Source organism: Cervus elaphus, chromosome 12, assembly GCF_910594005.1.
Source record: "Cervus elaphus chromosome 12, mCerEla1.1, whole genome shotgun sequence".
In the NCBI taxonomy this organism is placed as follows: Eukaryota; Metazoa; Chordata; class Mammalia; order Artiodactyla; family Cervidae; genus Cervus; species Cervus elaphus.
Window position 1 is genome coordinate 52,859,524 of NC_057826.1, and position 9,129 is coordinate 52,868,652.

The 9,129-nt window shown below is 45.3% G+C and overlaps 1 non-coding gene across 1 annotated transcript; it reads right to left on the minus strand.

Annotated features, from left to right (window-relative positions):
* Window positions 1–261: 261 nt before the first annotated feature.
* Window positions 262–366, minus strand: LOC122705994. The gene has a single exon (XR_006344260.1). It is a non-coding gene; the product is annotated as a U6 spliceosomal RNA (small nuclear RNA).
* Window positions 367–9,129: the final 8,763 nt, after the last annotated feature.

A 9,129-nucleotide genomic window follows, 5' to 3' on the forward strand; every position in this document is an offset into this window, starting at 1 on the left:
TGGGGTCAATCCCATCCAAACCAGGTAAGTGAGAACAGAGACAGAGGGGTAATTTTCCAAAGAAACTAGATGCCCTGGAATCAAGGAGGAGGAGATGATGTACAGAAAGCAGTAGGTATCTCAAAGCTGAGACTTGCCTTGGGTGTGAAATTTAAGAGGGCACCAAAAATTCAGCAAGTTAAATAATATTTTAATGCACTTAAAAAAAAAAAACTGAACCAGAGAACTACAGCATGCAGGCTGGCTGCTTTTTTAAAAAAAATATATATGAAACACTTCAGGAATTTGCATGTCATCCTTTCAGGGACCAGGCTAGTCTTCTCTGTATCGTTCCAATCTTACTATATGTGCTGCCAAAGTGAGCACCTGCTTGCATTTTGTTTTTATTAATAAGTAACTTTTTTAACAGCAGCGAGGCTACCTCCCTGGGGAGTTAGACTCTGCCTCACCACTGACTGAGAAATTTTCGATGTTCTAGAAGAAACTTTCTGGGTCCTAGGGCTTCTTGGAACTCAGGAATTGTGAGATGTTCTTATCCTATGTGCGTGCATGCTCAGACGCTAAGTCACATCTGACTGTGACCCCATGGACTGTAGCCTGCTAGGCTCCTCTGTCCATAGGATTTCCTAGGCCAGAATACTGGAGTGTGTTGCCATTTCCTTCTCCAAAGGATCTTCCCAACCCAGGGATCGAACTCATGTCTCCTGCACTGCCAGATGGATTCTTTACCACTGAGTCACCAGGGAAGCCCTTCTTATCCTATACCTGTTCCAGAGTTAGTCGCTCAGTTGTGTCTGACTCTTTATGACCCCATGGACACCAGGCTCCTCTACTAATGGAATTCCCCAGGCAAGAATAATGGAGTGGGTTGGAGAAGATTCCCTTGTCCATGGGATTTTCCCTATCCCAGGGATCAAACCTGGATCTCTTCATTGCAGGCAGACTCCTTACCGTCTGAGCCACCAGGCTGTAAGTCAGCCCTAAATTGGCCTCCTGATTCAGAGAGGTGTGGGAAAGCAGAGGATGCTCCATTTCCCTAATGATTAGGATCATCCCTTGTTGCTCAGCTGGTAAGGAATCCACCTGCAGTGCAGGAGAGCTGGGTTCAATCCCTGGGTTGAGAAGATCCCCTGGAGAAGGGAAAGGCTACCCTCTCCAGTATTCTGGCCTGGAGAATTCCATGGACACAGTCCATGGGGTCACAAAGAGTTGGACATGACTGAGCAACTTGGGCTTCCCTTATAGCTCAGTTGGTAAAGAATCTGCCTGCAATACAGGAGAGCCTAGTTTGATTCCTGGGTCAGGAAGATCGGCTGGAGAAGCGATAGGCTACTCACTCCAGTATTGTTGGGCTTCTCTTGTGGCTCATCTAGTAAAGAATCTGCCTGCAGTGTGGGAGATCTGGGTTGGGAAGATCCCCTGGAGAAAGGAAAGGCTACCCACTCCAGTATTCTGGCCTGGAGAATTCCATGGACTGTATAGTCCCTGGGGTTGCAAAGAGTTGGACGTGACTGAGCGACTTTCACTCACTCCCATATTAAAAGCACAAGCCTTTCACTTGATTTTGAAGAAAGAAGAATGGTGGGAGGCCTTGTATTCAAGCAGAGCCTCTGCCCTACATCTCTAGCTGCACACTCACCATCCTCAACCCCAAGCTGACAAGGGCAGGCTCAGCCAGCTTGCTGGCGATGCCACATGAGATCTGCTGGGGACAGATGGAGGAAGAGGCAGGCAGACACTATCCAGCTTGCTTCCAGCCCAAGGCAGGCCTTGTTATTTGATGTGGGTGCACTGTGGGCTTCACTTACTGAGCTAGGCTTTATGTTTTCTGACAGCTCATAAAAAATCAACCCCATTGCATGCTGCCAGAAGCTTGTGCCTAGAAACAGCCCCAGGTGTTGGTAAAAGGGAAAAGTGCATCCTTCCTTCTGACTGCATGTGAGACTAGAGAGCCAGAATTTCATCAACAGGACCACAGGTAACCAATAGAAGTGACTAGTAACTCATAGGTGATCCAAACATGTCATTTTAAATAACAGTATCTATTTACTTCTAAAAAACACATTCTTGGAAATGTCAATAAGAGCCATTTGTCAGCTCTGTGACCCTGGTGAGTCATCAGGACACTTAACCATGTGGGTTCTCAGTCTCTCCAAATGGAGGTAAGGGGCAGAAATTGAGTCATCATCTCTGAGGTCCTTTCCAGCTCTGGCAGCTATAGTCTTACAGGATGGGGGTCACTTCCCTCCCTTCCCTTCCCAAGCAGAAGTAGGCAGCCCCAAGACAGCTGTATTCTCTAGAGGACCATGGCAGAAAATATGGTCAGAGCATTAAAAAGCTGTCTATACTGGCAAGGGAGACTGATGTGTAAAATATATAGATATATATTTTTTTTTCCCCCAAAATCTGTCACTTACTATTAGAACTTATTTTAAAATAACCTCAGGACTTCCCTGGTGATCCAGTGGCTAAGACTCAGTACTCCCAATAGCAGGGGGCTCAGGTTCAATCCCTGGTCAGGGAACTAGATGCCACATGTTGGAACAGAGGGGTCATGTGCAGTAACTAAAGACCCTGAATGCTGCATAGAAGATTGAAGAAACTGCAACTAAGACTCAGTGCAGCCAAACAAATAAATAAAAATTAATATTTTAAAAATTTAGGGACTTCCCTGGTGGCTCAGTGGTAAAGAATCCAACTGTCAAGGCAGGAGACACGGGTTTGAACCCTGATCCAGGAAGATCCCACATGCTGCAGAGCAACTAAGCTCGTGTGCCACAAGTACTGAGCCTGTGCTCTAAAACCCAGGAGCCACAACTACTGAGCCCATGTGCTGCAACTACTGAAGCCTGCACGCTCTAGAGCTCATGCTCTGCCCCAAGAGAAGCCACCGCAGTGAGAAGCCCATGCGCCGTAACTAGAGAGTAGTCCCTGCTCGCTGCAACTACAGAAAAGCCTACTCAGCAAGAAGACCCAGCACAGTCAAAAATAAATAAATAATAATTTTTTTTTAAGTCTAGAAATAATCTCAGGAATATGTTACATATCACATTTGTGATCACTCAGTTCCTTTGAGAAGCGGATGCCAAGAGGGGCCTAGACATATAGGAGATTTACTGAGGAAACATCTGTGAGGGAAAAGCACAGAGGGAGCCAGCGGAGGTGGGAGAGAGATCCAGGCCCCGAAGCAGGTCTGTCACTTATGAGACGGGGGAGGAGGCGGGGAGGCGGGGGAGGAAAGGTCTCAGGCTGTAGGTGCTCTAAGAACATTTCGGATCCACTGAAATCAGTTTCCGAGGACTGCTACAACAAAGGACCATGGACTGCGTGGCCTAAAGAATGGAAACTTTCCTATAGTTCTGGAGGCTACATTTCTGAGATCAAGGTGTTAGCAGGATTGGTTTTATTCCAAGGGCTTTCTTCTTGACTTGTAGACACCTGTCCTCTCCCTGTGTCTGTACTTCATTTTCCCTCTGTATAGGTCTATATCATAACATCTTCTTCTTGTGTTTTAGGATTTATTTGTTTGTTTGTTTGCACCGGGTCTTAGATGGAGCATGCAGGATGTTTTATCTGTGGCATGTGGGATCTAGTTCGTGACCAGGGATCGAACCTAGGCCCCTTGTTTTGGGAAAATAGAGTCTTAGCCACTGGACCACCAGGGAAATCCCCCTAATCTCCCCTTCTGATAAGGAAACCAGTCATATTGGATTAAGGTCCACCATCATGACCTCATTTTAACTTGTTTTTGTTTAGTCACAAAGTCATGTCTGACTCTTTTGACCCCATGGACTGTAGCCCACCAGGCTCCTCTATCCATGAGATTTCCCAGGCAAGAATACTGGAGTGGGTTGCCACTTCCTTCTCCAGGGATCTTCCAAACCCAGAGATAAAACCCACATCTTCTGCATTGGCAGGCTGATTATTTACCACTGAGCCACCTGGGGAGCCCCCATTTTAACTTAATTACCTCTTAAAAGTCATATTCTGAGGTACTAGGGTTAGGACTTCAACATAGGAACTTTGGGGGAATGCAATTCACTCCGTAACAGGCAAGAAGGATGTCCTCAAGCCAGTTGCCCATCAGAGGAACCATGTGTCTCATAGCAATGGGACACCTTGAGTATACTCGCTATGTTCTGTTCTTGGCTGGAAGCCAGCCCACAGGACACATGGCCTTGTGCAAACACTGTGGTGCATTCAAAGGGGCCAGATCTGGGGCCCTCAGTTAATTATCCCACTGCTGGCAGGAGACCTATGGTGCATTTTCATGGTCACTGTGACATTCAGTCTTCATTTACTAAATTGTTCAAGAAAAATAAAGTAACCACCTATTAGGTACTAGGTGAGTCTCAGCCCTGATTGTCTGACATCAAAACTACTCATAGAAATTTTGTTTTCCAGTGCATTTTTCTGGGCCCATCTCTGCAGGGGGTCACTGTCCTTGAGAGTTGGTGTGCCAGGTGCTGGGGTGGGGAGGGTACTGAATGGGACAGCCTCTGCCCACCAGAGCTCCAAGCCAGCAGATGGAATTAACAGCTTCAAAAGCCTCGTGCACAGAATTGCAGCCACATTACAATGCCTGGTTAAATCAGTAACTAGAATCAGCTGGCTGCAAGAAGGACTTGTTATGACTGTTGTCAATCAGTAACAAATAATAAAGTTCCATAAGGATAGGCTCAGAGGTTCTCATTCATCCTGTTTTCCCCCTCAGTTCTTCCTTGCTAGGAGCTTCATCTGCACATCTTCCAGCTAAAACCAGGAGGAATGACTCAACTCATACTGCTGCGAGACCCCCTGCAAAGGGCAAACCCCAGTGCCAACATGCTCACTCCCACAGTGCATCCTCCAGCTTCATCTGGTGGCTATCATCTTGGCTGCATTCACAAACCTCCAATGCCATGGAAGCACATTCCCCTCCTAGTTCCAGCAAAGGGAAAAAGGGCTACAGGTTTGATCCTCTACCCTGATGTGGAATGTGAAGGAAAGACCAGGCTTTTCAATCCTGTCTTGCCTTTTACCAGGCATCTCAATTTCCTTACCTGTTCTTTGGAAGTAATAGTAACTACCCTGCAAAGTTGTTGTGAGGATTAAGACATTGAAGGTAAGAATGTCTGCTATGACTATGAGCTCATAGTTGGTATGTTATAAATACTGAGCCTTCCCACCCCAATCATCAACAAATTATTTTCTCTAGAGTTAGAACAAAAATTCTCTTGTCAAAACCATTGAGGAAATACAAAAACTCCAGCTTCCATTTTCCTTGAAATTCCCCACTTTTACCTCCTTTATGTACCTGGGAGCTGCCACAGCAGCTGAAACCCACTCTCTGGAAAGGCTCTGACGTCAATCTTTGCCACCTTAGGTGAATTTCTACTTCTCTGAACATTCCATCCAGAAGCTTGCTATGATAACTATTCAGCCCCACCAGGGAAAAAAGAGGCTTGGTAAAGAAAACCACATCAATAGCAAGGACCTTTCTGGTGGCCTCAATCACACCAGATAGGTGTCCTCCTCTTACGGGGTGGCCTTGGTTGGAAGGGCAGTGTAAGGTAAGAAGGATCATCCCCCCAGGAGAGTGCAGACATTTATAGTAGAAACTATCTCTCTTCTATCAAGCTAAATCTTACCCTGGATCCTGATATTTATAAAACAGGAACATATCCTATTTCATCAATATAAAAATTTTCAGTGCAATTGTATAACCTCTGCTCATTATAACCCAAAAACGTATGAACAAGAAGATTGTGTTGAAATTAGGACATTATATGACAGTTACATTTTCTATCATCTTCAATAACTTGTTTGAATTGTTCAGGATCTAGGAAACTGGGCTGCATGTTGTTAATGGTCCCAGTCTTTTAACAGCTCTTCTGTCAATCTTGGGAGACACTTTGAGAAAAACATCCCTAAAGCTTGTATAGGTCCATCTAGTCAAAGCTATGGTATTTCCAGTAGTCATATATGGATGTGAGAGTTGCACCACAAATAAAACTGAGTGCCAAAGAATTGATGCTTTTGAACTGTGGTGTTCAATAGACCCTTGAGAAGACTTCTGAGAGTCCCTTGGACTGCAAGGAGATCAAACCTGTCAATTCTAAAGGAAATCAGTCCTGAATATTCATTGGAAGGACTGATGCTGAAGCTGAAGCTTCAATACTTTGGCCACCTGATGTGAAGAACTGACTTACTGGAAAAACCCTAATGCTGGGAAAGATTAAAGGCAGGAGTAGAAGGGGAGAACAGAGGATGAGATGGTTGGATGGCATCACTGGCTCGATGGACATGAGTTTGAGTAAACTCCAGGTGTTGGTGATGGACAGGGAAGCCTGGCATGCTGCAGTCCATAGGGTCGCAAAGAGCTGGACATGACTGAGCAACTGAACTGAACTGAACTGAAAACTTGAAGATATATATGTGTACATGTATATATCCATGTGTAGATATATATATGTATATATCCATGTGTGTGTATATATATATATATATATGTATATATCCACCAGCACCAAGAATGGACAACCGTTGCTTATTATCTATAACATATTTTCATGTTGTAACACGTTCCTAATTCACTAGTTATCAAGTTACCACCTAGGTGAGAATAACTCTGTAATGACGCATCTGCACTTGGCCCAGCCTTCAATCCAGTGAGGTCCACGCGGCTGTGCTAAGACACATGCATAGCCTTGACCTTCACACAAGACCAGCAAGGAGTGGCAAGCTTCCAGATCAATATACATCTACAAGAGATTTCAATATATGCACAGCTGAGATGTTTCAACAAGATTTTTCCCAGGGCTACAGAAAAAGTTCACATGTAAATATATATTCATATGCTCATACTTCCTATGGTTAAAATTACACTGGATCTGTTCGATTACTCTTACCGTCTTTTACTCTTGTTTAAAGTCACTTTCACTTTATGGGAAATAGACGGGGAAACGGTGGAAACAGTGTCAGACTTTATTTTTTGGGCTCCAAAATCACTGCAGATGGTGACTGCAGCCATGAAATTAAAAGACGCTTACTCCTTCGAAGGAAAGTTATGACCAACCTAGACAGCATATTAAAAGGCAGAGACATTACTTTGCCAACAAAGGTCCATCTGGTCAAGGCTATGGTTTTTTCAGTGGTCATGTATGGATGTGAGTTGGACTGTGAAGAAAGCTGAGCGCCGAAAAATTGATGTTTTTGAACAGTGGTGTTGGAGAAGACTCTTGAGAGTCCCTTGGACTGCAAGGAGATCCAACCAGTCCATCCTAAAGGAGATCAGTCCTGGGTGTTCATTGGAAGGACTGATGCTGAAGCTGAAACTCGAGTACTTTGGCCACATCATGCGAAGAGTTGACTCATTGGAAAAGACCCTGATGCTGGGAGAGATTGGGGGCAGGAGAAGAAGGGGACGACAGAGGATGAGATGGCTGGATGGCATCACCAACTTGATGGACATGAGTTTGAGTAAACTCCGGGAGTTGGTGATGGACAGGGAGGCCTGGCGTGCTGCGATTCATGGGGTCGCAAAGAGTCGGACACGACTGAGCGACTGAACTGACTGACTGAAAGCTGCTTTCATTTTTTAACGAAATTTGACTCAAGAGTTTGCAGAGTCCCTGAATCATTGAAAAAGCAAGAGAGTTCCAGAAAAACATCTATTTCTGCTTTATTGACTATGCCAAAGCCTTTGACTGTGTGGATCACAATAAACTCCGGGAGTTGGTGATGGACAGGGAGGCCTGGTGTGCTGCAGTTCATGGGGTCACAAAGAGTCGAACACGACTGAGCAACTGAACTGAACTGAACTGAAGCATCTCTGCAGGACCCCGATCCCTGCCCAAATTGAGCCCAATATAGTTGGAGGAATAAGGCCCAGAGAAATGTGGGGTCCTGCCTGGTTCACACAGCCCATTCAAGGCACCACTACAATGAGAACCTTTAACTTCAGCCTCCTTGGTCAGTGCTCTTAACAAGACACCAGAGTTCCAGGAGGTTCCTAGTGCCCCCACAGTAAGGGCAGTGACAGATGTCAGCACATAGCCAAGCCTGAAATCCTTTCCCAAAGGAGGGAGAAAATTCTCAAAATGACTGGTGGCCTTTATGACTCAGACTGTGCTGTGGAGCATGGAAAAATAATGGTTTGTTTGGCTTGGTTTACTTTCTGAGAAAGAGAGGCCAAGCTACATCACCCCAAGGTATGGTGACACTGAGTCTGAGCTGTGACCTTCAGTGAATGTGGGGAAGGGATTCGGCACCCGTGGGCTGGGGCTGAAGATAGAGGGTTGGGGACCGGGTTTGAGTCTGGGCCAACAGAAGGGCAAGCCCAGGAGGCCTGAGGCAACACTCTCTCCATCTGCCAGACAGTTGCAACAGCTATTTTAAGCCCTGGCTGGAGGCCAGCCTTGATTGATTTCAGCAATAAAATTACATGTTCCAAAACTCATCTCTTTTGGACCATCAATGACAAAGAGAGCTATTACAGAATGTCAAATCTGTCCCTGTGTTTGGGACACATCTCTGTATTAATACTTGTTTGGCCTCTACAAATGATTCATGTGGGGCAGCGGAATGACTGAGTCACTGTCAGAATAATTTACTCACATCTCTCTCATCATTATTGTGCATTCTTTCCTAGAGCCAAACATTACTCACATGTCTCTTTGACCCACGTTAATATGAATGTCACCGATGGGCTGTTTTCTCTCTGCTGAGCTGAGATGTGGTAAACAGGAAAATAAGATGAAAAGCATTTCCCATGATAGTTATGGAACCCTGTGGTTAAAAGGCCAACCCACATTTTCTAATCATGGAACAAAAGAATGATGATCAAACTTGGAATTAACAAATTCTACCTCTGTCCACACCTCAGCTACTTCAAAGGGTTTTCTAGTGCTGCTTCAGTGAGGTCAATTTCCCCCTCCTACCCACAGGCATCCTTTTGCTGCCCCAGGCTCAAGAAGCAACTGTGCACCATCCTCTTTGTTCAGACTCCCCTTCCTTTAGGCAAAAAGAACAGAAATCCTCTCCAACTAGCTCAGCAAAAAGCAGGGACTATATGGACTTCCTTGGTGGTCTAGTGGCTAAGACTCTGCGTTCCTAATGCAGGGGGTTAGGTTTGATCCCTGATCAGGG